Source organism: Pholcus phalangioides, unplaced genomic scaffold (assembly GCF_987345545.1).
Source record: "Pholcus phalangioides strain wild (caught in Gottingen) unplaced genomic scaffold, Ppha-v1.0 ptg000011l_1, whole genome shotgun sequence".
NCBI classification, from domain to species: Eukaryota; Metazoa; Arthropoda; class Arachnida; order Araneae; family Pholcidae; genus Pholcus; species Pholcus phalangioides.
The window spans coordinates 31,832,003-31,858,779 of NW_028301604.1; the positions used below are offsets into that span (position 1 = coordinate 31,832,003).

General features: G+C 35.1%; 1 protein-coding gene and 2 non-coding genes across 7 annotated transcripts in view; 2 read left to right on the forward strand and 1 right to left on the reverse strand.

Annotated features, from left to right (window-relative positions):
- The window catches only part of ICA69 (islet cell autoantigen 1-like protein), a 324,248-nt gene that overhangs the window by 40,986 nt on the left and 256,485 nt on the right, over window positions 1–26,777 (forward strand). The window contains exon 3 of one of the 5 annotated variants that reach the window (XM_089239477.1): window positions 8,268–8,442. The exons of the other annotated variants lie outside the window; for them this stretch is intronic. The gene's annotated coding sequence lies outside the window, so the exon portion shown is untranslated. The remainder of the gene's footprint in view (window positions 1–8,267; window positions 8,443–26,777) is intronic. 5 annotated transcript variants of the gene reach the window in all.
- TRNAS-AGA (transfer RNA serine (anticodon AGA)) lies at window positions 7,307–7,380 on the reverse strand. The gene has a single exon. It is a non-coding gene; the product is annotated as a tRNA-Ser (tRNA).
- Window positions 7,710–7,783, forward strand: TRNAS-GGA (transfer RNA serine (anticodon GGA)). The gene has a single exon. It is a non-coding gene; the product is annotated as a tRNA-Ser (tRNA).

Below are 26,777 nucleotides of genomic sequence, written 5' to 3' on the forward strand. Positions count from 1 at the left end.
ACAGCAGTAGTTCTCATTAAGATTCATAAAAAAAAAACTAACATATCCCAAACAATCAACTTTCCCCACTAATAAATGAATACATAAAATTTAACAATTAACAAAGCTCATAAAATACATAACACTAATCATACTGGATATGGATCCTGGTCACGGCACCACTGTAATTGAATCGATTGGTGAATGGGCATAAAAAGGGAAAACAAATCATCTACGGTTATGGAATTTTTTTTTTTGCGTTTTGTATTGACCAACAAAAATTAATGTCACACAGTGGGGTTAACAATAACAAATTAATTTATTAAATTATCAAATAAAAATTAGGATTATCCAAAGAGGAGATCCACATTTTTTTATTACTATTAAGAATATATCACCTTGACATGGCAAATACTAAATGATTAAGTATCTCGATAAGTAATAAATGATTAGAAATTCTCGATTTGAGTGATAATTTTGATGAAATTGATATGGCACTCGCCACCAATTATCCATCTTTTGGATGCATCTCAACCCTGGTCCTTCACTTCACAAGATCTTTCCTCATTCTCTCTCTAACCTCCACCTTGAACCTCCTTCTCACACTTCGACTACAGGGAAAAGACTTCGTTTATCACACCACCCCACTTTATCATAGGCGTAAACTTGTATCTGGCCCAAGCCCCCCAACATTTTTGAAGAGCCGGCTTGCCCCCCCCCAAAATTCGAGCGGATATGTTTCGCACACTTGGCTCAGAAAAAACTTTGACAAAAAATTTCTCTAAATAGTAGAAATCATCTGCTTGAAATTTATTTTATTTTTCTTTAGAATCTCAATGCACTTGTTCTGTGACAATAGTAGTCTTAATCTCACAATCACCCCAGCATCCATCCATCCTAAATTGCATCCTCCTAGAGTGCTGCCTGAAGACACCTTTGGAGATAACTTGGGGGAAAATCCTTTCACTTGCTTGTACTATCGGTAACAGCATCTCTTCTTCTTTTGTTGAGTGTGACCTTGGAAGGGACATGGGGACATGAGACAACAGAAAAAAAGAAAAAAGTGAGAGGAGGTAAAGTGAACAATGATTAAGCTTATTAACAAGATTGAAGGCTGTAACATTTTTTTGAGCCTTCACAACAGAGGCGCCAACATGGAGAAATTAACATTGGGTGGGGAGAGAGCACTGAAAGTTGCTGGCCGTCTCGTATATTCTTCCCCCCACGACAAAAATGATCCTGTCTCCGTTGAACCAGGCTTTTGGACTGAGATCTTTTGCGAGGATCCCGATTTTTCACAGGGAGGTGCTTGGAACCTGTCATAGGCATAAACTTGTATTAGGCCAATGGGATCGAAGATCCCCCCTATTAATTTTGGAGAGCTAGCTCAACCCCCCCCCCCCAAAAAGTCGCATGGATGCGTTTTCCACATCTAGACTCTGAATAATCACGTCACGTCAGTACAGTGTGTTTCGGCCTTTATACGAAGCTGTGACATGTAAAAAGAGTGGCGATTTTTCCACAAAAACTTTTTTTCCAGCCATTTTTCAGGATACGACTTATTTATCGGAAATTATTGTACTTTTTTCTACGTTCCAATGTAAATTAAATTTTGGAATTTCTAAAAAGTATGTAGTATTTCTTACTTACGTTATTCAAAATTGTTGAATTATTTTCAAGGTTTTAATAGGGTTCCTCCTTTCACTGTCACTTCTTTTTTTACGGACGAATTTCTTTTTGTCCCGCCGATGACCGCTAAGGGGGGGGGTTTACATACCCTTTTTACGTTCACAGTACTCTTAGAAATTTGAAATATATTGCGGCATCTCAGTCTCGATCTCGAGGATTCATTTTGATGCTTTCCTTTCCCCCCCCCCACAATAAAATGATCTTCACTCCTAGTTACAGCCCGTCCGTGGCATCTAGTGGTGTGTTTACCGGCGGAGGGAAGGGCATTCAGCGGGCTATAAGCAGGGCCATGGACTCCCACATACTGGAGAAGGGATTCTAGCCTGGGATCTTTGGCGGGCCCCTGAAGCCAAACTTTTCACAGGTAATGTATAAATAGCATGAAAAACTAAAAATGATGGTAATTATCTTAGGCTATAACTAGGCTGCGGCAATCGAGATAATGCTCCAGGAACCTGAGCCAAATGGTGGCCCCAACAAAAAAAAATTACACTTATTTTGCCCATTTCTTAAAATCTTTGACAGTTTCTTATTCTGCAAAATGAGAAGAGAAGGGGGGGGGGACGAACCCCTCCTTTTTTGAGTACAACCCTTTCAAGGGTGCCCCCCATGAAAAACTCTGCACCGGGGCCCCGAGAAGGCTTGCTATGGCCCCAGAGCCTAAATTTTTGGGAGAAAGAAGACGGGAAGAGAAAAGAAAAAAAAATCAGTTTCCGAAATTCTTCCAAACATTTAAAAATGTTTTTATTCCATGTATTTGAGGGTTTTTTTCATGATTTAAGGGACCTTCAGCTGCACCTTCTGCAGCTGACAAAGAACATTTCAATAGGGTTCAGTTTCGGCTGCTTCAATGCAGGTTTTCTGAATACAAGCACCATTTCCTAATTAGAAGGACAGGGAGTGTATAGCCATATATTCTAGAAACCTTGGTGTATAGCGTGTCGCCTACATGGGGGAATATGTCACCTGGAAGCATCCATCCATATGGGGACTCCGAAAATGAAAACTACTTTCTTTTTGATGCCACCGGCACCGGTCAGGGCTTTAGTAAACATTTTTTTTCTTCTCTTCTGTTTCTTTATTTGCGCTTAATGGATGGCCATCAGTGAAACAGGGATGCCGACAGAAGCAGTTCCATAGATGATCCTAATTGGAATATAAAGAAATTGCTGTGGTAAAAAAAATTGGCTATAGACGGGGTTTGTGGTTCTGCAGAATAAGAATAGCTTTGTTTGGATCCCCTTGAAGTGAATACCTTGTTTTTCCCTGAAGAAACCCCACAAATGTTGAGATAGGCAGTTCCATGGTATTTTATGGTTTGTGTGGACCACATTCGGTTGTGCATGTACAGTATAACCTTCTGTTAGTAGAACATGTATTACAAGAAAAAACGGAACAGTTCCTCGTGATTCCGCACAGTTTCCTGACAGAAAAAGTAAGCAATATTAAATATAGTTACACCTTTTGGATAAATTCATGCATTTTAAGCATTTTCTTCAATGATAATTTATTCAGAATCTTCAAAAACAATCTAGATACAGTAGTTTACAGCCCGGTCATACGTATAATTAATAAAGCGTAGTAAAAGAATTTTGTTTTCTGTTAGACATATCAATAAATTAATAAAACTTATATTTAAAATTCATTTAAGAAAAATTTAAAATTCATTTGGCTTGCCTACTTAGAAAAGTGACAATATTTAAATCGAGTTTTTATTAAGAAATTTATGCAACTAAAAAAAAATTGTTTTTCTAATTTAAAACCTGATATATGACTCAATATATGAGAGTAAAATAAATCTTAAATAAGTGAAATGTAATTTCATTTTGAGCGAAATATATACGCTGTATCATAAAATATAAATAAATACAGGGCTTGACGAATCAGAAAAAAATTTAAGCGGCAGCCAAATTCCGTAGGAGCCAAGCATGGTTTTTCATGAGAAAAGTGTCTTAAATAATCTTTTTTCGACATTTCTGGGAATTGATGACCCCTTCCCAGGGCCGCAACTAGGTACTTAGTTATCTGGGGCAAGCCAGAACTTTGGCTCCCCTTAGTAGAAGAAACAGTTAAAAATTGAATTCTCTCTCGATTCTCATTCTGGTCCAGCGTCTCGAACACCAGACCCGCCTGCTCTCTCTACTTGCGGCTCTGCTCCTTTCCATATTGAAAGACAGTTAATTATGGAATCAGAAAATTTTGAGCCATCCCTAGATTCTGATTTAGCAATCACATATACAAAATTTTAGGCGTCAATACAAATTTTCCAGTCGCCATGGTGACCTGCCGCCTGGGATTTGGCCAACCCTGGAATAAATAAAGATGTATATACTGTATATATTTTTTGGATTTACTCTTGCATTCTTTGTATATACTCGTTTTCGTAACCCCGCCCAGGGATTTCGGGATTCATGAGATCTGGGGGGGGGGGACCCAGGGGATTTCGTTACAACGTGAACTTTTATTGTATTATGAGCAATATTAATTTGAATTAATCTTCTTCCTAAAAATAATCTTCCTTCGGAAATGAATAAATCTTCTTCCTTCTAATTAATCTTCCGCACAACTTGAAAATATATTATGAAAATTCTTCAGTTAAATACATTTACACACACATTAATGCTAAAAAGAGGTTAAAATATGCAAGGGCGTAGCCAGAAATTTCATTTGGGGAACAAAGTGATAGAACAATAGATTTGGCCATCTTTTTCCCTTTCTTCGGTCATTTTCTCAGATTTGGGGGGGGGCAGACCCAGCAAGTCCCCCCCCCGCTACACCCTTAAAAATATGTAAATGCTAAAAAAAGCACTATTCTCAACAAATTTATAAATACAGTGCAAAAGAAATCAAAAATAAAAAGGTCAATTTCCCGTCTCCCACTGGGTGACCTTTCATTAAATCAAGTTGTATAATAACCAAGAATGGCCACTAAAGCAGTGTTTTCCAAAGTGTGAAATATCGCCACCTGGGGGGAAGGGGGTGATGAGGGTCCTGAGGGTCGGTAGAAACTGTGGGTTTAGTATAAGATCCTATGGGTGGGGCTTGAGTTGGGTGAGATGAAAAAGAATTTTTTTTTTTAAAGAAGGGCTATGGAACAAAACGTTTGGGAAACTTTTCACTGAAGCAGCGTTTCTCAACCGGTGCTCCGTGTGCACTTCCCGGGGGCTCCGCCGCCACTCGAAGAAAATAAAATAAATCAGTAAATTTGATAAATGAATAAAAGAGGAGCCTACAGGGCTCCGCCATAGAAATTTTACGCCAAATAGAGGCGACCATTGATGCATATTTGTGTTTGAGTACAGGTGATCATTTGTGGAGATTTTACTGCATTTAGGAAAATATAATGGAACCCTTCCTATACGTCTCCCTATTACGTTTCTGACCTTACTCATTTGCACAACATTTGGCTTCAGTTGCTATACATTCCTATACATTATCCCTGTATACGGGGCCTAATTTCTGCATGGGCAAATGAAGCCTTCATAACTTTGAGCCCCAGAAATTCAAACAACATACATTCACTGACTAATTAACATCTTTGACTCTTGCCGCAAGATCCTTCTAATTCCTGCTTTACCCAGGGCCTTGCCTGTATACACTTCAATTAATCAACGTTTTCACTTCGATTCAAACTCACAAGTCTTTGGAAAAAAACATTTTTATCAATCAAATATCAAATAATTTTTCAATTGGTAAAACCGTGTCATTGAAATACAGTGTTTCCTGGTTTTCAAAAACACATCATGAAGAAACGTTATAAGCGGAAAACTAAGCGGGATCGACTGTAGTTTCTCATGCATATTTTTTATTGAAAAAGCCATAAAATTTACATCAATTTAGATTGAACGGGCTATGGTATGCTGATAGCCAGGGCTGTAACTATAGGATCTTTGCCGACCGGGGCAAATATGATTTTGCCGCCCCTACATTCGATAATTTTGTAACGGTGTTCTCTGTTCCCACCTAAAACTGCCGCCCCCTAAATTTTGTTACCCGGGGCAGTTGCCTCCTCTCCATCTCCGGCCCTGCTGATAGCAAACATGTACACTATTAGGTCTTTCTTTAAGAGAAAAATCTTTCAACAACGGAACTCAATACGTCATCTACTTTTTGCTTAGATATAGAAGCAAAAAGCAAAACAAACAAGTATAGGACGTTTTATATAAGGTTTACATAACGTTTTTTTTCTGTTGAATCTTTAAATGAATACCATAAAATTGTTTCAGACTTTAGCAACAGTAATGTTATGATAGTATAATATTTCTTCTCAATCATATGATTTTGAATCAAAACGACAGATTTTTTACATTTTTTTTTTTTTTTGAGAAACGTCTGTAAAAAAGGGGGGGGGAGGTAATTTTCGAAAAAAAGTTCTAGTTATACGGTTTTTGCATTTGTACAACGCATCGTACAAACGAGGTTCTATTATTTGACTCAGAGCGCCCCCCAACATTTTTAATAAGTTTACGCCTATGCCTTATATTTGTCCGATGTTATTAGCGGCCCTTCTGAAGAACTGCTTTTTGGAACTTGCCAGTTCCCTTCATGTCGACATCTCTATTATTTCCAAAGTCCATCCAGGCACAAGAAACTGTAACACCATCTGCGGCTCGCGGTGTTACTTAAAATTGCAATTTCATTTGAATCTTGTAATGCGAGACAAATTTCTTTTATCACACTCACTACTTTATGTATATGCCTCTATTATGTTTAGTGACTGTTTAAACCACCAAAGTGAACATTTTGAATGCAGAATCCCTAAACAGACAATAGTTTTGCCACTTAATGTCATGACTTTGGTGGTGGTAGCTAAAGTAAACAGCCCATCCCTCTTTGCAGCAAGTTCTCTCATGTTATGCATATACTCATACAGTCCGAAAGCAGTTCTGGAACATATTTTTCGGAACCTCGCCTCTTTGTGTTCGGTCTAATGACCATAGGCGGAGATAGACTTGGAAGTCTGTGGGGGCACGATGATGATGTCAATTCATATATGCACCATTAGATCAGTCGACTTCACCTTTGATGCTGGGGGGGGGGGGGCAGGCTGCCTGATCTAGTCAGCTTGGAAAAACAAAATCACAAAGATGATGAACATCAATGTGTGCCGCTAAGAGACGGTTGTCTTGTCAGATGCCCAAGACGGATTACTGCCATGTCAGACTCTGTGCTTTGTGTCGCGATAGACTCCCATACAGAGACTTGAAATGAGTAGTGCACATGTCATATGAACGACTGACTTCTGTGTTATTTAGGGAAAGAACAGAACTTCTTTGCATTGTTTTCGGGTTTGAACGAAGCATCTAGGTTAGTGAACTAAGGAAAAAAAAAATGGAGACTATTCTGAAAGTGTTTTGTGTACTATCTTTCCATAGCAAATCTTTTTCTTTTCCTCTCCCTACATTTTATTGTTGAGATACATATTTATTTTGTTTGTATGTGTTTACATATATATCGTAATACTGGAAGGTGTGATGCATGGGATTAAAGTTTATCATTGTGTTGCCTAAGAGCAAATTAATAGTTATGCATGTAATCTGTATAACCAATGTATATATAGAGTATAATTTTATATTACGAAGGTTTTTTAACAACTGGCTGTTGCGAAGATATATTTCGGAAAGAGAGAAAATTCAACTGCCCCTGCGGGGAATCGAACCCATGTCCTTTCACTTTCTGGGTGAACGCCCTAGACCACTAGACTACAGAGGCACAGAATCTCTCAATCTTTCCTTGGAGCTCGTGTACATTGATAGGGATCGTACATGGACGGCCGGACCCGACTCAGGCCAAGCTCACGACTGCTGACGTTGCCACCAGATGGCGACTTGTACAAGGATGACGTCACTCTCCGCTACCATACGAAGGTTTTTAACAACTGGCTGTTGCAAAGATATATTTTGGAAAGAGAGAAAATTCAACTGCCCCTGCGGGGAATCGAACCCACGTCCTTTCACTTTCCGGGTGAACGCCAGACCACTAGACCATGTACGGTCCCTTTCAGTGTACACGAGCTCCAAGGAAAGATTGAGAGATTCTGTGCCTCTGTAGTCTAGTGGTCTAGGGCGTTCACCCGGAAAGTGAAAGGACGTGGGTTCGATTCCCTGCAGGGGCAGTTGAATTTTCTCTCTTTCCGAAATATATCTTCGCAACAGCCAGTTGTTAAAAACCTTCGTATGGTAGCGGAGAGTGACGTCATCCTTGTATAATTGTATATTGTTTTTTTAGCATAAAATAGGTTGACAAGTATGTTTTTGCTGAATTTGAGTTTTACAGGGAATTGATATGCTAGAGAGAAATAATTATGGAGATTGGGACCTCACACCACCATTAGGATATGGTGGAGTATCTATAAATCTATGGTGTAGATTTCAATGAAAGGGAAAGGTATGTAACACTGTGAGCTGCAGACTGTGTTACAGTTTCTGGTGCCTCGATAATTTAATAAATTAATTTGTGTATTGTTTACTTTGGAAATAATAGAGCCGCCAACATGAAGGGAACTAGCGAGTTCCAAGAAGCAATTCTGGGGTACCGCTAATACCATCGGGCCTATATAGGGTGGGGTAGTGTGATAAACTGAGTCTTTTTCCCTGTAGTCGAAGTGCGAAAAGGAGATTCGAGGTGGAGGTTGTAGAGAGAGGACGAAGAAAGATCTTGTGGTGAAGGACCAGGGCTGAGATGCATCAGAAAGAAGAATAATTGGTGGGCTGGATGCATCCGAAAGATGGATAATTGGTTGGCTGGATGCATCCAAAAGATGGATAATTGGTGGTGAGTGCCATATCAATTTCATCAAAATTATCTCTCTCAATTCGAGAATTTCTAATCATTTATTACTTATCGAAATACTTAATCATTTAGTATTTGACATGTCAAGATGATATATTCTCAGTAGTAATAGACATGTTGGATGTGGATCTCCTCTTTGGAAAATCCTTATTTTTATTTGATAATTTAATAAATTTGTTATTGTTAACTCCTCCGTGTGGCTTATATTAAATTTTGTTGGTCGCTTTCTTTGTCGACGGAGGCTGATACACAATGCAAAAAAAATTCCATAATCATAAATTTAATTGTTTTCCCTTTTTATGCCCATTCACCAATTGACTCTGTCACACAATTATTGCCATTGGAAATTCGACATAAAGATGTTGCTGATGAACCAAGGATGATATTTTGTAGATGGTTCTGAACCAGAGCCTTCATCGGAAACTAGACAAAGAAATATTGCAATTTAACGCTAGGAGGGATAAAGCGCTTTCCGTCATATGCCTGAGCATAGAGAATGAAATGAAATCTCGTATTAGAAACCACAGATCCTAGAAAGGTTTGGAAGGATATAGAACTAGCCTACGAACTGAAAAAACAAACATGAGTGGCAGCACTTCGAAGCAAATTCATGGGGATAAAATTCATGCTGTCTGGAACGATGTCTATGTACGTTAGAAGAATTTTCAGCGCTGTCAGCAATTTGGAACTTGCCAGACAAACGGTGCGTATGATGAAGTGGCATTTCAACTTCTATCCCATCAACTGCACGCATATGACAATGTGGTGATGCAGTTGTATCAACTTCCAGATGGAGAGTTTACATCAGTGAAAGTACGCGAAGTGCTTTTGGCGGAGTACGATAGGGTTCAACATATATATATCTTGTGAAGATGAGATAGTGTCTAAAGATACAGTGTTTGGTTTAACGGAATGTCGAAAATCGTCCAAGAAGGTGAAATCAAGATTCAGGGACTCGAGAATGTACTAAAAATGTGGAGTCATCAGACATATTGTGAGACACTGTAAAGAATGGAAAAAGGTGATCAGCGAGACAAAATGAAGAAAACCGATCTTCACTGTTTGGACAGTAGTAAGAGTGGCACATTATATGCGTCCGTGATGATATCAACATCAAAGAGTGTGGGCTAATTGGCTAATTGATGTGCTAAATGGCTAATTGATACAGCGACGACCAAACATTTTTGCAATGACAGAACTTTTTTCTCAACCTTTCGAGAGCTCTCAGATGGTGAAGCCATCAATGCAGAAGGAAGTACAAAGGTTCTGGGATCCGGTGACGTTAAAATTTTGATACTTGGAAGAAAAGGTTATGTCGAACTTTTATTGCAATATGTTTTGGCATTGCAGGATACAGCGCTCACTTGGGCGACTGAAAAATTGATGTTTTCAACTCACATGATAAATTATTTTTCAGTGCCCCTTTATCTGGAATGTTTTATGTTATTAATGGGAAGGTTATTAACATGAACACTAAGCATGAAGCTCATTTGCTTGATAGAAACGACATGATGTTATGGCACACCAGATTTGGACATTTAAATGTTAAAGCATTAAGTGAATTTTCAAGAAGTGGCTTCAGTATACAGGCTTGATAAGCTAAATGGTAAAGTTGAAAATTGTGATGTATGTATGATGTCTAAAGCGCACATCATTTGAAAGAGTCGAAGTTAAGACTTCCAACATATTAGAATTGTGTCACGTGGATTTATGTGGACTTTCATCCATATTATTAAAAGGAGAAGCTGTGTATTTCTATACGATAATTGATGATTTTTTCTGGTATTTAGTTGTATATATTTTGAAACATAAGAATGAGATTTTTAACTTTCAAATCGTATCAAGCTAAAATGGAACGGCAAATGGGGAAAAAAATTAAACTCATTAGATCCAACAATGGTTTAGTGTTTTGTGCTAAATATTTTGAGAGGTATTTGAGAGAGAAAGGAATCAGAAGCAAAAGGACTAATATCTACTCTTTAGAAATGAACGGTATCGCAGACCAATATAATCACACTCTCATGGAAGAAGTCTGGTCCTCTTTGCTTCAAGGAAAATTGCAGAAAGACGTGGACTGAACTGGCGAGTACGCAGAACTATTCACGAAATAGATTTCCAAAAAATTTTGAAAGGGAAAGTACCCTTGAAGATTTTCAGTGGCAAAAAATTTTCCGTCAGACATTTGAAAGTTATAGGAAGTTTGGCTTATGTGTTTATTCCTAAAACACAGAGACAAACTATACAGCAAAGTGAAAAAGGAAGTATTGGTTGGCTATGCAATAAAAACAAAAGGCTATAGAGTTTGGATTTTGAAAACCGACAAGGTTATTGAGACAAAGCATAAAATTCAATGAATTTACTATGGGTACAGAAATTGAAAGAGAGCCTCAAAAGTGTACGGAAAATCCTTTGGTTAACTTTCATAATAATTCGGAACTAGAAACAGGAGATTCTCTGAAGAGGGCATTGATAATCAGAAAATGTGATGTGACAGGGACGTGAAATGGAGAAGGATCGTAAAAACTATAAAATAGAGTGAAACAGCGGGTAGGAAGGATGTCTATTATTATCCTTAAAAATGTCTTAGAAGTAAAAACAATGTACAAAAATATTGTTAAAAAAAAGGGATTAGTATAAATTGAGACGATTTTGATTTTAGAGGGGATACAAAGCATTAAAATGATATTTATGATGATACATTGAATGAATTGGACACAAATGTAGAAGTTCACTGTGTCTACATTAAAAATCCCTAATTCATACTTTGATGCAAGAAACTCATTAAAAAAGGACAAGGGACAAAAAGTGATGAAAGATGAGATCAAAGCACTAAAATTGCGGGATGTACGTGATCTAGTCCCAAAACCTGACGATCAAAAAATTTTGGGAAACAAATGGGTGTACACAATCAAAAAGGACGAATTTGATATTACAACTCAGGAATGTCAAGAAAGTGATTCTGAGATATTCCGTATTGGAATTTAATCTGGAGCTTATTTTTTTTTAGCTAACAGGACGAGACCCGATATTTCGATATTATGTACTCTATTATCACAATATCTTGAAAAACCATCTGTTATTCATTGGAAATTATTGTGTCAAGCATTTAATTACATTGTTAATACTATTCATTATTGTATTAATTTAGATCAAAGTAAGAATATGGACTTGATTGCATATTCAGATGCTAGTTGGGCATCCGATAGAGATGGTCGTCATTCCATGGACGGATATGTTATTTTACTATGGGATTTTTTATGTTATTTTACTATGGACAAAAATTTGTAGCGATTTCAACTATGGAAGTAGAGTTTATAGCATTATTGGAGACAGTCAGAGGCTATTTGGTTGTACCAAATTTTGAAAAATTGAATTTACCATTGCATATTCCTATTATTTATTGTGACAATCAGAGTATGATACATTTTTCACAGTAAACACATTGATATTAGATTTTTCTTTGTAAAATATTTATTAGAGAAAAATGAATTTAGGTTATCACATATATGTGGAAAGAAAAATATTGCGATATGTTAACAACCTATGTGTAATAAAAAATTACGCTTTTATTCATTTTATTTTTTATTTTCAATGTGAAAAAGGGGTGTTTTGCCCTTTTTTTATTTTCTGTGCACAGGGAACCAGTTGGCCCGACGCAATACCTAAATCTGTGGCAGCATGCTCTCACCCTCATGGGAGCGCAGCTTTATATAGAATGGTTTTTCTTTAAAACTGGGTGCTTGTTCTTTTTCCGCATGTATGTCGGGATCGTTTTTTTTTTTTCTCTCTCTGAGATTGCCAGTTGTTATTTGTCTGCCGTTTTATTTTTTTGATGATCGTAAATGTCTTGTTTTTTTTGCTTGTAACATTTATGGCATAGAAATTGAGAGTTCAAAATGAACTTCCAATTATTTTTTTTTCTTCAACTCAGTCGGCATGCTCTGCCCCCAACATTTCTCTTAGTATTGCCTGTTGAATTAACTTGGATCCTGGAATCTTGGATCACCACTGATATAAGAAAACAGTCCAGCATGGTTCATTTTGTCGAATGAAATAAGGTCACTGGAAAGTCCCCAAAAAGTAACAATTTTTCTTTTGGTATTTGGTAGATACCTTGATAATTAATGAGACTCCATATTGCAGGTGGTTTGGAAGAAAACCAAATGTCAATAGGATGCACAGCATATGTGCATGTGCCTAGACAAAAACATCATAAACTGCATCCTAAAGCTAAAGTTGGTATCCTAGTAGGATATGCAGTATTTACAAAAGGATATAGAGTGTCGTATCCAAATGAAGGGAGAGTCATTGAAGCCAAAATGTCAGTTTCAATGAAAAGCAAATTGGAATGGAGAAAACCTCCACAAAACACAATTCAGATTGGACTATGTTCAATTGGTTAAAGTTAAATTTGCATGAGGACGTTCCATACCAAGAACAGAAGAATGACCTCACTGTGAGTGATGATGCTCCTTGTACTATTAATATTAGACCCATAACATTCACTAAGAAGGAGATACCTCGTCAAAGTGGAAAGACAAAGGGAAGAGTTGATGTTTATTACTATCCCTCAACAGGTGAACCTCGAATTAGAAGTAGAGTAGAAATGGAGAAATATTGTGAAGAAAAAGGAATAGATTACAATTCTGAAGATTTTGAATGGAAGCCCACTAATGTAGTGAAGGAACAATCTAAAAATATGTCTAGCAGTGACAGTAGTCAAGATAACTTGCAGATAAATGAAAACAACGAAGCTTCATTTAATATCTTCAAAGAAATGGAGAACTTCCAAATACATTATATATACATGCTCAAAAATCTTCGTAGAGTGTTGAGTGGAATAAAACATTGTTCTACATTGAAGTGGTAGAATGTGGTTCCAAGAACTGGATGAGAAACTAAAAACTATTGGGTTTCAAAAATTCACGAGTACAAATTGTGTATATTATATGGAAAATTATGCTGTGATAATTGTATATGTTAATGACCTTTTATTATTTGCTGAAAATGTGAATATTACTTGAATGTGGTAAAAGGTAAGATCAAATTGTTATTTGATGTGAAAGAATTAGGTCCATTGTTGGGAGTACAATTTGATGTGAATAAGAAAAATATTAGAATTCATCAATATAATTATACTGATAGATTGATAAAATTTTTTGAACCTAATATGTCGATTGAACCAAATATACCTTTATCACCTACCCTTAACATAACTGAGAGACAATATCCTGTAAATCACAAACAAGAGGAATGTATGAAAGATACACCTTATAGAACTTAATAGGCTCCCTAATGTTCCTAGCTAGTAGAAGCAGACCAGATTTGTCATTTTCATTATGCAAATTGTCTAAATTCAATCAGAACCCTGGTTTTTCTCATTGGCTAGTGCTAAAGAAAGTTTTCCCATATGTTGTATCTACAAAACATTGAAGTATTGAATTTACAAATGAGAATGTATTTGAAGGTTTGGTAGGATAATTCTAAGTGATTTTATACAAATTGTAAAAATACTAGAAAAAGTGTAACAGGTTATATTGTATTTTTATGTGGCATACCTATATCATGGAAGGCGAAGCAACAAAACTGTGTTGCAAAATCTGCAATGGAGGCAGAATATATATCAATGGCATCTTTGTGTAGTGAAATTATTTTGTTAGACAAAATAATTTTGTTAGACAAAATAATCAAAGAATAATCATGTACTGTGATTCATAATGTGCTATTGACTATTCAAAGGATTATGTAGAAAATGATGCAAAAATAAACATATAAATGTAAAATACCATTGTTAAAGATTTCATTGCAAAAGGTGTCATTAAAATACTAAAAATCGAGAGTGAATCTAACGTTGCAGATATATTCATGAAGCCATTGGCAAAGATTCAATTTCGAAAATTTTGAGGTTCCCTTTTTTATTGTTAAAAATATTTTGAATGATTTTGACCAAAAATGGGGGTATATGTTAGATTGAAAGAAATACATATTTATTTATGTATTTTTCTCAAATGAAGTATGTATTATGTTTATAATTTGTGTAATTATCAAGTTTTTTTTTTCAAATTTATTTGTTCCCAAAGTTAAATAACACATAAAACAGTCAAATCTCAATGTTTGTCGTCTAGAGGCCAGAGCCTGTACAGAGCAACTAATTAAAAGTAAAGGCGAAAGAAACAAAAAATTAAATAACACAAAAGTTATAATAAAAAATAAAGTTAGATAATAAAATGATTTTGGATAAATTTTTGTTACAATTATATTGAAATACATGTTCACATAACAGTAGCATTTGATACAATAAAAATTTATATGAGGCAACTACAGGCGTATTGATAGTATAATTTGCTTCTACAATTGAAAATATACAAAATATACTTACTTAGAGATAATATTTGTGTTTAATTCGAGTTTGTTTGAAGAGATAATTGGTACATATACATTTTTAGAAAGTGTCATCAGTATATGCAAATTAGCAATTATGTTACATTAATCATTCTCCAATCAGTGTAAGCCCAGGGGATTCTGGGAAAATTTCCCTTTTTTATAGTAGATCCATAGATCAGTAGTTGATTGTGTATTGGAGAGGTAGAAGGTTTAATAGAATATACTCTGGCTATTTTTATTAGCATTTATTATGTTAATATCTGGCTTACCTTGTGCACTTTATCCAAGAAATAAACATATTATCCACTGATGTGTTACTCTGATGTAAGTCATTGGACTGGAAATGAACTTGAGACATTAGTTAACAAAATCATGCTCAAGACCAACTTCCCAAAAAAAAAAAAAAAATTATGCCCTCACCACCAAAAATTCTCCTGAATGAGTGCTGGTGATTGGCTACATCTACATGGGTGATATGTCACATCTTAAGATTGCATAAGAATCTAGACCTAGTTGTGAAATCACTTCATTGTGGTAGGCCTGAGCTATAGTCGGTTTCATATAAAGATAAAGACTAGTTGTAGTTTTAAGCATGATGCTTGAAAACCGATTCCTATCTCATTATTCCTATGAAGGATGACAAGCTGGTTTATTCCCAGGTTCATAGTCTTCAGCATTAGTGTTATATAATACACTTGGTTTTTTTTTTTCATTAAAGGAAACTGAACACACTTATTAAAACTGAAATTTTTTTGTGAGTAATGATATTTTTACAATTTATTATTATTCATGATTTTTTTAAAAAGTTGATGCAACTTATTTTTCCATTTAAAATTACATAAAGTGTAAATGATTTTTGAAAAATATATATACTTGTATCCCTCACTTTATACATTTCTAACACAACATGATTTTTAAAAGTTAATATTTAAAATTTTAACCAGAGTGAAATTTGGTAGGACATTTTATTTTAATTGTGAAAATGAGATTATAAATTAAAGATATATGAAACGTATATCAAATCAGGTTTCATCATTTTAAGATGAAACCTGATTTGAAGATGTACATGAGACAAATGTGGATGAAATGCTCAATTTCACCCATTGTTATGTGCTCATCATAGTACAAGAATAAACATCTTCAGGAAATGGAAAACAAAATATATGAGGAATTTTTTAAGCATTTTTGTTTAGCTCCTAAAACACCTTTCGCCAAAGAAGGCTGACTTTTTAAATGCGTAGACTGCCATCGCAATTGTAACAAACAAAAATTGATTCTAATGAGCCAGAACTCTTACATTTGCTTTGGATATTCAGAGTTATCTGGCTTGCTACTGAGATGCTTTATAAAGAGATGGTATTTGCATTGGTTGAATTGTGACTGTTCCTTTAAAAAACTTATCAGCCCATCATCCCAGGCTCTTCAGGAGAGCAAAGATCCACACTCACCAGAAGCAGTTCATTCATAAGGCTGAAAATATTTGTAGTGTTTATGAAATACAGTTGAGCCGCTTATTGGAATCACAGATAATGTTATGATTCTGGTAATATTACTATCACTTTCGAAAAGTATGAAGCAAACCAATAGCATAACATCAGAATTTTTTTTTTTTACAGTTATCAGGATTTTGGTTTGTGTTATCAATTTTTTTCATGGCAAGTTTTTTTCCTTTTTCATATTTTGAAGGTTAAATGAGATTCATTTTTTCCCTTATAAGTTATCATTATATATCAACCTGTACAACTATATAGGAGGTCAGAAAGCTTCCTTGTTGGCAAAAATTATCATACTCAGTTCACAATGTCCTAATCGGGCTCCAATAGTTGCTGTGATTTCATGTACTGGTGGAGCTGCTTTTGCAATGGCTGTAAGTAAAGGCATGTGTAAGGTAAAAAAAAGTTTTTTTTTAGTTCTTGGTCAGTTTCATTTGATCCACATTCACAGTTCTTGAAAATTACACAAGTGGTCTATGGAATGTACCTTGCATTATAAAAAATATTGTAATTTGTGATACACATCAGACAGTTCTATTCTAACCAGGGTTGGGTTTTTGACATGACAAGCATCAAAAACTGGTTTAAACTGTCAAAAACTGTTGAAAACCATCAAAAATAACTTTTGATAATTTTTTTAACACAATAGGTTATAACATGATGAGAAACTTACTTTTTTTGCATGTTTTATTTTTAAACATTAATTTATTACTATAATTAAAACAAATATTAATTATAATTTGCAATGTTGAGAATATTTCAACATAAGAGTCTAGAACATATAAAATATAATTTTATGGTTTATTTATCTAAGCTACTCATTACCTGTGTTCATTTTGCTAAGCAGAATAGAGCTGCTTATTCAAAATATATATGATAGGGCATCAGGGTTAGGTTTTTGACTACAGAAACTAAATCGGTATTAAAACAGTGGAAAACTTACTGTCAAATAGTTATTTTAACCTGATAGATACGTTAAATAACAAAACCATGTTTCATACAGTCCTTGAAAAGTCCTTGAAAAAAAAGGTTAATTTTCAAGGCATTGAAAGTCCTTGAAAATCCACAAGTCCTTGAAAAAGAAATTTTTTTAAGAATTCTGCGGGAGTCCTTAATAAAAACAAGTGTTTTCCAAAATAATTTTCGCCATTTTCTTTACTCCATAAGTGACGTCCTTAAAAAAAGACAAAGCACAGGGAAAAACGGAAGAAGCCTTAGCAGCCAATAACCCTCGATAATTAGATTTAAAGCACATTTTTTTTCACATTATTTTTAAGCCGGGTTTTCCTAGGAGCAGGTTTTCTGTGCCGCATGCAAAAGTGAATCACCCAGCGTGACACGCCGTCCACTCAACAATAATAAGAAAACAGGTTCAACTGTTTTCCTAGAGAGCTCAACAAGCCTCACGATAGTGTTTTACGTCGGGCGTGATTGGCTTCTGGAGGAGTCAAATGCATTGTGCGCCACGTGTTTCACCGATCTTCTCTTAATTTTTGTTATTTTCTTTCATTTCATCGAGCTCAATGCTTCCCTTCAAACCGAAGCATGCAGACGACAGAGTAGCTGATGCCAGGGCCGTGAGCTGATGCTCCACGGTAGGAAAACACAAACACGTAATGTGATTATGTAACACGTTTCTATCCATGTGAAATGATCCAGTTCGGTTCATGCGGCGCAAAACCCTATGTTGGAATGTTTTTTTCCTTTTTATTCTCTGTGCACGTGGAACCCCTCGGCCCCACACAATATGTGAATCGCCGCGATGTGCTCTCCCCCCTCAAGGGAGCTCGGCTTTATATCGTAGGCTGGTTTTTTTTCCGCGTGTATGTCGGGATTGTTTTTTTCCTCCCTGAGATTGTCGGTTGTTATTTGTCGGCCGTTCTATTTATTTATTTTTATGATCTGATCTTTTTTTTTTTCCTTGCAACTTTTATGGAATAAAAGCTAGAGTTCAAAATGAACTTCTGATAGTTGTTTTTTTTTCTTCAACTGAGTCGGCACGCTCTGGCCTCCAACAACCCACTTCTAGGGAAACCTGGCTTTATGGTAGCATGTATCCTGCGATCGTATGTAGACGTATTTGGAGTCGTTGGAAGTCATTAAACTTTTGTACTAGGTATTTTTTCTTGAGGACTTGAGAAATCAATATCTTAAAAAAAGTTTTGTAATTTTTGCGTCATTTTTCCAAAATAATTTCAGCCTTTCGGTCTGCAAATAAGCGAAGCTACCGTGTAAACAAAATATTGATTTTTTTTTAAATTAAGGAGTGATGTGAAGCGCTTGTATAAGGTTCTTCAAAGAAAGAAAACAAAAAAATGAGTGGCAAGTGTATGTACTTCTAATAACTTGTGGCTGAAAAATCCCTGCTATCAAGATTGGTTGCTGAGTGTGCCAGACAAAAATGCCGCCAAATGCAAGCTGTGCTTCAAAATCATCAATATCGCTTCAATGAGTGAATTGGCACTGAAATCCATTGAGCTTATATTACTGGAGGGAGTATGTGACGCAGGGCCATAACTGGGATTTTTGTATTGTCTTGCTGCCCCCACCAATTCGGAAATCGATAATTTTGTAATGGTGTTCGCCTAAAAATTGCCACCCCCCTCCTTCCTGCCTTCTAATTCCGGCACTGGTGTGACGTCAGCAGTCTACATCATTCCTTGGAAGATCACGTGCCACGTTGAATGTCGGCGCGATCTCTGTTATTTTCTAATGGCATCCATAGTCGTTTAAAGGAGTTTAAAACAATAAATGAAATAAATAATTTCATTATCAATGATATGATTCCAGAATTAATGAGAGATAATTTCAGCATTGATGAAAGCAATAATTCCAAAATTAATAAAGCAATAACTCCAAAATTAATAAAGCAATAATTCCAAAATTAATAAAGCAATAATTCCAAAATTAATGAAAGATAATTCTAGAAGCAATAAAAGAATTTAACATGAATAAAAGAATTTAGCATCAATAAAAGAATTTCAATAAAAGAAAGAATTTCAGCATTAGTGAAAGAAACAAATCCAGAACTGATGAAAGCAATTCCAGAAGTAATGAAAGAAATAATTCTAGAATTAATAAAGCAGATAATTCTGGAATTAATGAAAGAAATAATTCTGGAATTAATGAAAGAAATAATTCTGGAATTAATGAAAGAAATAATTCTGGAATTAATGAAAGAAATAATTCTGGAATTAATGAAAGAAATAATTCTGGAATTAATTCTGGAATTAATGAAAGAAATAATTCTGGAATTAATGAAGGAATTAATGAAAGAAATAATGAAAGAAATAATTCTGGAATTGATGAAAAAATTCCAGAATTAATGAAAAAAATTATTCCAGAATTAATGAAAAAAATTATTCCAGAATTAACAAAAGAAATTTTTTCAGCATTAACGAAATTTTTTCAGCATCAATGAAATACATTCAGAATTAATGAAAAAAATAATTTAATCTCTTTCTATCTTTAGAAGAGTTCTTTTTTTTTTAGTTTTAAAAGAAAATTAATTGCAATATTTATAGACTAAACTGTATGTTTCAATGGGGAAATTGACAGGCACGAACTGTGTTATTCAATGCGTCATGTTTTCCTTGCATTTCGTTGTTACTGCCGTCACTGCAGCTCCATGCTCCCTCCAGTAATAAAAGCTTGATGCTGAAATCCCGTATGAAAAGTGAAAAGCGTTGCTATTTGGTGAAAATCTGGCTTCATCTTCAAATTTATTGCTCAAGAAACTTCCTGCTGTTAATCAAACCAGAAAGTGACACTTGAAAACAAAATAAACGTTTCATTGGAGGTCATTTATTGAAAATTGAAGTTGTGAATGCAGAAATTATATGGACACTACATTGTATAAGAAAACCATCATTCGTACAAATCAATATAAACAATCTGGGGGAGCTGTAGATAATATGCAGTGGCCTATAAATCATTCTGAGAAATGTATTAGAGCATGAATTATTATAAATACTCAGTGTGTTTTTAGTTTATAATTCTTGAATTATCAGCCAGAAATTAGAGTAATTTGTACTTTTGATTTGTTTGTAGTGGAAACATTTTCCATTGGAGAAATTTGTCATAAAGCTCAGTGATTTCTTAATGATTCACACAGTGGGTTTTTTTCCTATGATAAAAACATGCACCTTGTTTGTCTGAAATGTTTTTTAATGTTTCAATGTTGATGTGAAAATTTGAAGATGCATAAGTATGCAATAAATTCACTGTATGCAGGGCGGGAACTCTGCGCCAATTGCGTAGCGCTGCGCCAAAATCAACATCTTGCGCTATCTTGCTCCAATAGTGTATTTTCGAATTTTGCTGCGCCAAATAGCCAAAATAGCGAATTTTGCCTCGGTATACCTGGAATTTCGGAAAGGACGCCAAAACAATTTTTGTTCCTGCTCTCCGCGGAACGATTCTTTCCGAGAAGAGCGTGTTTTATTCCTCTGTACTTTCCAGCACCACTTCCTCGCATCTTCTGTAGTCATGCTATCTCGTGACCTTGAAAAAATAGTGGTCTCTGTTGGAAAGTAGTTTGACTAACACTGTAAACTCATGTTGGGAAAAAACTGGGGTTCTATGTGTAACCATGTGTGCTTTTCATGCTTCGTAAGCACTAAAGAGAGATTTTTTACATTTGAACGAAAATTTTCAATCAAAAAATATTTAATATTTATTTACCCTTCACTGTTTTACCCCAAGACAGTTTTTTTTTTAAAGTGCTGCACAAGCATGTCGAACCGATAATTCATCTGGTCTCTCGTTGAAAGTGTTGCCGGAAGTTCGGAGAGAGAAGTTTGCAAAATTAGAGAGAGGGTAGCGGATTTTTTTTTGGATCGATTTCAGAATTTTCACGGCAAGTTCCCAACTTTGACCCTGACAATCGGTTTGAGATAACTGCGGCCCCTTATTTCAACTATCGACTTATCACATCGGGCTTTCCATCGCAAAACCCTGATAATAACCGCAATCGTGCAGCTGAAGATGGTTTGCAATGGTCTTTCAGCTTTAACTCTATAATACCCAGATCGCCCGAAGTCGGCCGAGTAGGTTAATGCCCATAACCGCCTCAAGTCGGCCCAGCTAGGGGGTATGGGTATGTTTTGGTGGGCTTTTGTCACCAACGGGGAAGAAGATGAAAGCTCTTGTCAGAGGCGGGAACGGAAAAGACAACTGCAACGCCCTATCAATGGGATTTTAAAAGCTGATGTACTAGAATGTTCCTTGAAAATGGACTAAAGGTACTCAATGCATTTTACAAAGAGATAATGCTGTGAGGAAAGGGGTGTTTTCAGTAGACTAATTATCTCCCGAAAATCCATTGAAATTAAAGGGTGAACGTCAATACAAAGGGTGGCATGAATAGAAACTCGTGGAGAAAGGGTGGGGAGAGGGAAAGTGGCCGAAATTTGGACGAGTCCACTTCGAACAGAAAAAACTTGGTATTTTCACGACCCTCCCAGGTTTTCTGTCTGGGCGTTAAAGAGTTAAAGCGAAAAATGTGAATCAGTTTCCGTTTTAAAAAAAAAAGAAGAAAAGTCGCCACTGTGAGCAGCAGAAATTTCTTACTGAGCACAACTCAGGTCTATCACCATCTATGGGCGATTTACTTACCTAGTGAGTTGCGCTGGAAATGTAACTGTGTGTGTACCTAACAGTCAGTGCGTATGTAGTGTTGTGTTTGAATTTTTCAGTGCTGCTATCTAAAACATTTCAGAAGTGAAGTGAGTGATGTGTTATGATTAAATTACATTTGTACTGTTTGTAGGTCTATTGCTCTCTGTGGCGAAACTTTTTAAAAAGGAGATCAGCGCGTATTCTCGCCTTGAAGTTGGGAACCACAGAAAACTAACTTCAGCCGACCACCACTGTAGGGTTTGAACCCGCGTCCTCGCAATGCGAGTCCATCATTATGACCACTCGACCACCACAGCGGCAGCAGGAATAACTATAGTTGGTCATCATTACGTCAAATCCTGATGTCTTGTGAAAAAAAAAATTCATTTAGAGTAAAAGAGAGCAAGTCTGCCGAATTACAAATGCTAATTTAGCAACTTAGCCGAATAACGAGTGTTAAATCGCTAATATCACCAAATAAAAAGTGCTTGCTAAATCGCCAAACATAGCACTGAATCTCCCGAAACTCTTCCCATTTTGCAACAATTTCTTTCGAGTATAAAAAAATTGAAAACTTTAAAAATTTTTAGCCTGTTCAAACTACTGCTGTTCCAGGCAGCAAATAGTGCCCTCAGTAAGCAAAAAGTGTCATCTTAAATAGAGTGGTATGAAAAATTTTATGACAGCCGCTCATTCAAACAAGGTGTCAAAAGCCTTGAAACACCAAAAACAAAATACAAGCTTATGAAAAGATGTTTGATAACAAAAGACAGTGCAGTTGTTTTATTTTGAAAATATAACATAATTTATTTGTCCCCAGTCAATTTCAATAATATTCTACGAATTAGAGTTTACAATTAAATTACATATTTTACAATATTTGAAAGAGATTATGTAAAGAGAAAGAAAAAAATGTTTGAATGGACACGGTAGAAAATAGTTAATTCATAATATGGTGAAGAAAGCTGGGACAATGAAGAGAACAGTAGCTAAAAGCTAGTAGAATGCTCTCGACCCTATGACATCTTTGCTCTTGCGATACACGTAAATCTTCTTATTTCTTTTGACCTGAAAGAAAGATAAAAAGAACAAAGTATATCGGCCAAATAGCTGTAAATATGTTTATTTATTAAATTAAAAAATGAATTATGGCAATCCAAAGCTGATATAACAGAATTTCATGCTGCTGGGTTTTTTTTCACTTTAATTCAATGGCAAATTTTTAATAATACAGAAGGGAGAGAAAAAGCTAGACAAAAATAAAAATTAAAATAAATAGAATCTACACTTGATGTTAACTATCCACATAACCAAATCGAATTATTGTTTCCACTCAAATTTACCTGTCGAATTATTTATTATTTGATATAGAAAATTTGATATCAGGTTAAATTAATTTTTCATTGCGTAATATTTGTTTAAATTTCATTTATTGTCTTCCCATTCATTAATTTGCTAATGTGACATTGCTATTGCAGTACTTTGCTAACCACAGTTAATGAAACAGAAGGAAAGTTGCTTTCACCAACAAAGGAGTTTATCTGAGTTTCTGTGAAAAGTTCATAATTGTTTGCATAATTAGTTCAGAAGAAGGAGCCAGCAAAAATAATAATTTTTTAAGAAAGACCAAGCAAGTCACTTCACAAGGGTCGTTGATGTGAGGGAAGTTAAAAAAGGTATGGATAAAGTGGAAGTGCTGATAAGGACACTAATGGAAGACCCCATGCCGATTAAAAAATCTGGTTTGGTTATGGAAAAAAGGTATTGGAGAAAAAAACAATGTATAAAGGGAGAAACATTTACAAAGATTGGATTTAAAAAGAAAATTGTTTTTGGCGAGAGGAGAGGGAGGGGGTGAAGGTAAAGAAAACCTCTTATCACAGAGAGAGTGATAACAAGTGCTTTTGTACATATGTACAGACGAGCACGCGTGTTCATTCCAAGGGATTTTCATCCAGAAGATGGTTAAATACAGTCATTTTGAACAGTGCTAAGGATTTATTCTGAACACTCAATGGTAGAGAATTCCAAATGTGAATACCCCGGAGGAAAACCATATTTTTCTTGAAATTAGTTCTCACTGTAGGGGTCGGGATACAGTTTCTAGAGGAGAATCTTGTTGGATATCCGTGTGCAGGGATAGGAAAAGAGGGAATATGTGTTAGTTTATGTAGTGATTCATATATTATTATAGCTAATCAATATTTTACCAAGCTATCTAACAGAAGAATTCGCCATAGTTTAAAAAGAGGAGCAGTGTGCTCATTAAATGAGGCAAAGCTCATTACCCTCAATATTTTCTTTTCAGCAATTATCAGGGGATGTAGAGATGTTAAAGTGGCAGATGACCATACTTCCAAGCAATAAGTTAATTTAGAGAAAAAAAGTGAAAAATATAACATGCGCATTACATAAAAGGGTACGAAATGCCTTGCTTTCGAAAATATGTATATATAGGAGTTTAATGATTTGCGGACTTCTAGTATATGGTTAGACCATGAAAGATGCTTATCAATTAAAATAATTCAGTATTTAACCGAATCAACGAACTTTAACCCATCCTGTTTGAATTTTATTGTCACTGGCACAGTGTCCAACGGCTTTTGCCAAGGTCTGAAAAGTATGCAAACTGATTTAGAAGTATTGAGTTGTAGCTTATTCACTGATAGCCAGGTGCTTAATAAGTTCATACCGTAGTTGATTTCATCTATGATTTGAGGAATTTTATTTCCTGAATGTAAAAGGGCCATGTCATCTGCATACATAAATACTTTGCAATTTCTGAATATTTTATAGATGTCATTGACATAGATAGAAATAAAAGTGGTCCGAGGCAAGAACCCTGAGGTACCCCGCAAGTGACGTTGTTGACACTAGAGTTGTACGCTTCGATATTTACAAATTGTTTCCTGCTTGAGAGGAAACAATACTCTCAAACAACTTTAATGCTACACCACCAATTCCATAGAGAGCAAGTTTTTTTAGTAAAATTTAGTGGTTTACGAAATCAAATGCTTTCTTAAAGTCTAAGGATATTCTGTACATGAAATTACCATCATCTATAGCACATCGCATTGTGCCAATGAACCATATAAGTGCAGTTTTAATTGACATATTTTTATGAAATCCAAATTGTTTTTCATATATGGAGCAATTGTTTTCTAGAAAATTCGAAATTCTATTGTACATCGCTTTTTCAATGATTTTACTCAATGTTGGCAAAATTGATCTGGGACGATAGTTTAGGGGATCAGCTCGATCACCCTTTTTAAATAATGGAATTACTTTTGCAATTTTTAGTTGATCTGGAAAAATTCCGCTTTCAAAGATAAAATTTATTAGATATAACAGAAAAACTTTAAAAAAATTCTATATTTTCTCTCACAATACATATACTTATTTTATCGAAACCAACAAAAGATTTAGAGCTAAGTTTTGATATTATTCTGTTTAGTTCATCAGCAGTAATTGGATTCAGGAACAAAAAATTTGAGACAGCTGTTATATTATAATTTACAAAAATTTCGTTATTAATAGCAGGTGGCGTATCAGTGTTATGATTACAGAATATATGATTCAGTGTTTCTGCAATCTTTAGAGTATTAGTTGATTCTGATACAGACCCTAAAATTTTTAGGCTTGGAATCACAGTAGATTGTTTGGTATTCTTATTTAAAACTTGATTAATTACTTTCCATATATATATATATATATATGTTTCTGAAATATTTCCATTAGATTTTAAAAATTGATCTTCAAAATACTTTCTTTTGGCATTTCGTAAAGTAGATGTCAGTATATTTCGATAGGTTTTATATTTTTCTCTTAATTGAATGTTGTGAAAAGATTGGATTTTAATCTACTATAAAGCCTGTCTTTGTGTTTAATAGACTTGAGAAGTGAGCTGGAGACCCAGGGTTGTTTGGGGATGCTGTACTTTTAATTCTAACTTTTTTTATTTCTGCTTCTTTCAATGTATCCTCAAAATGTTAAGAAAAAATTTGATAAGCAGCGTTAGGATCATTGCATGACAATATATCAGAGACCCAAGGTGGATCAGATAATAATAAATTTAGTTTGCTATGATCATAACGAGTCTGTATTTCTTTATGGCTGTCAATATTATTTTTAAAATTATCAAGATAAATGAAGATCGGATGATGATCTGTTATATCAGAGTTTATAATGCCCACTGTAGATATTTGTTTCTTTGTTCTAATAAAAATATGATCCAAAGCTGATCATTTTCTAGTGGCATTGGTTATAACCAGGGTTGTTTGGTTTAAACCACGTTGGTTTAAACCATGGTTTTAACCAAGTGGTTTTTTTAAAAAAACCAGTTTGGTTTTTTTCAAAAAATCAAATAAAAGTTGCCTAAATATAATTTTTTCCCTTGAAAAATATCATATTGGTTCATTATTAGCCAAAATGTTTCATTTTTACCACATTTTATATCCTTGGGGTACATTCTGATGGTATATCTTTAAATGACATAATATTTTATAAGCGGTTTTTTTCAAAAAGTCTCATAAAAGTGGCCAGAATATATATATATTTTTCATATGAAGTATCTTAGTTATTTAAAGTTATACACAGAAGCCAAAATTTCTCATTCTTACAACATTTTTTACCCTTTGGCTACATTCTGATGCTCTATCTTTAGCAAATTCATGAATAAGGATTGCATCACACATCTAAATGTAGTGGTGTATTATCTCACAGGGTTTCTTTTTCCCTTTACAAAGAAGCAGCAACAGTAGTGACACCATCATGCTAGGGGCAGGTGGTCCTATAATCCAATAAAGACATCAGCTGTCCTTA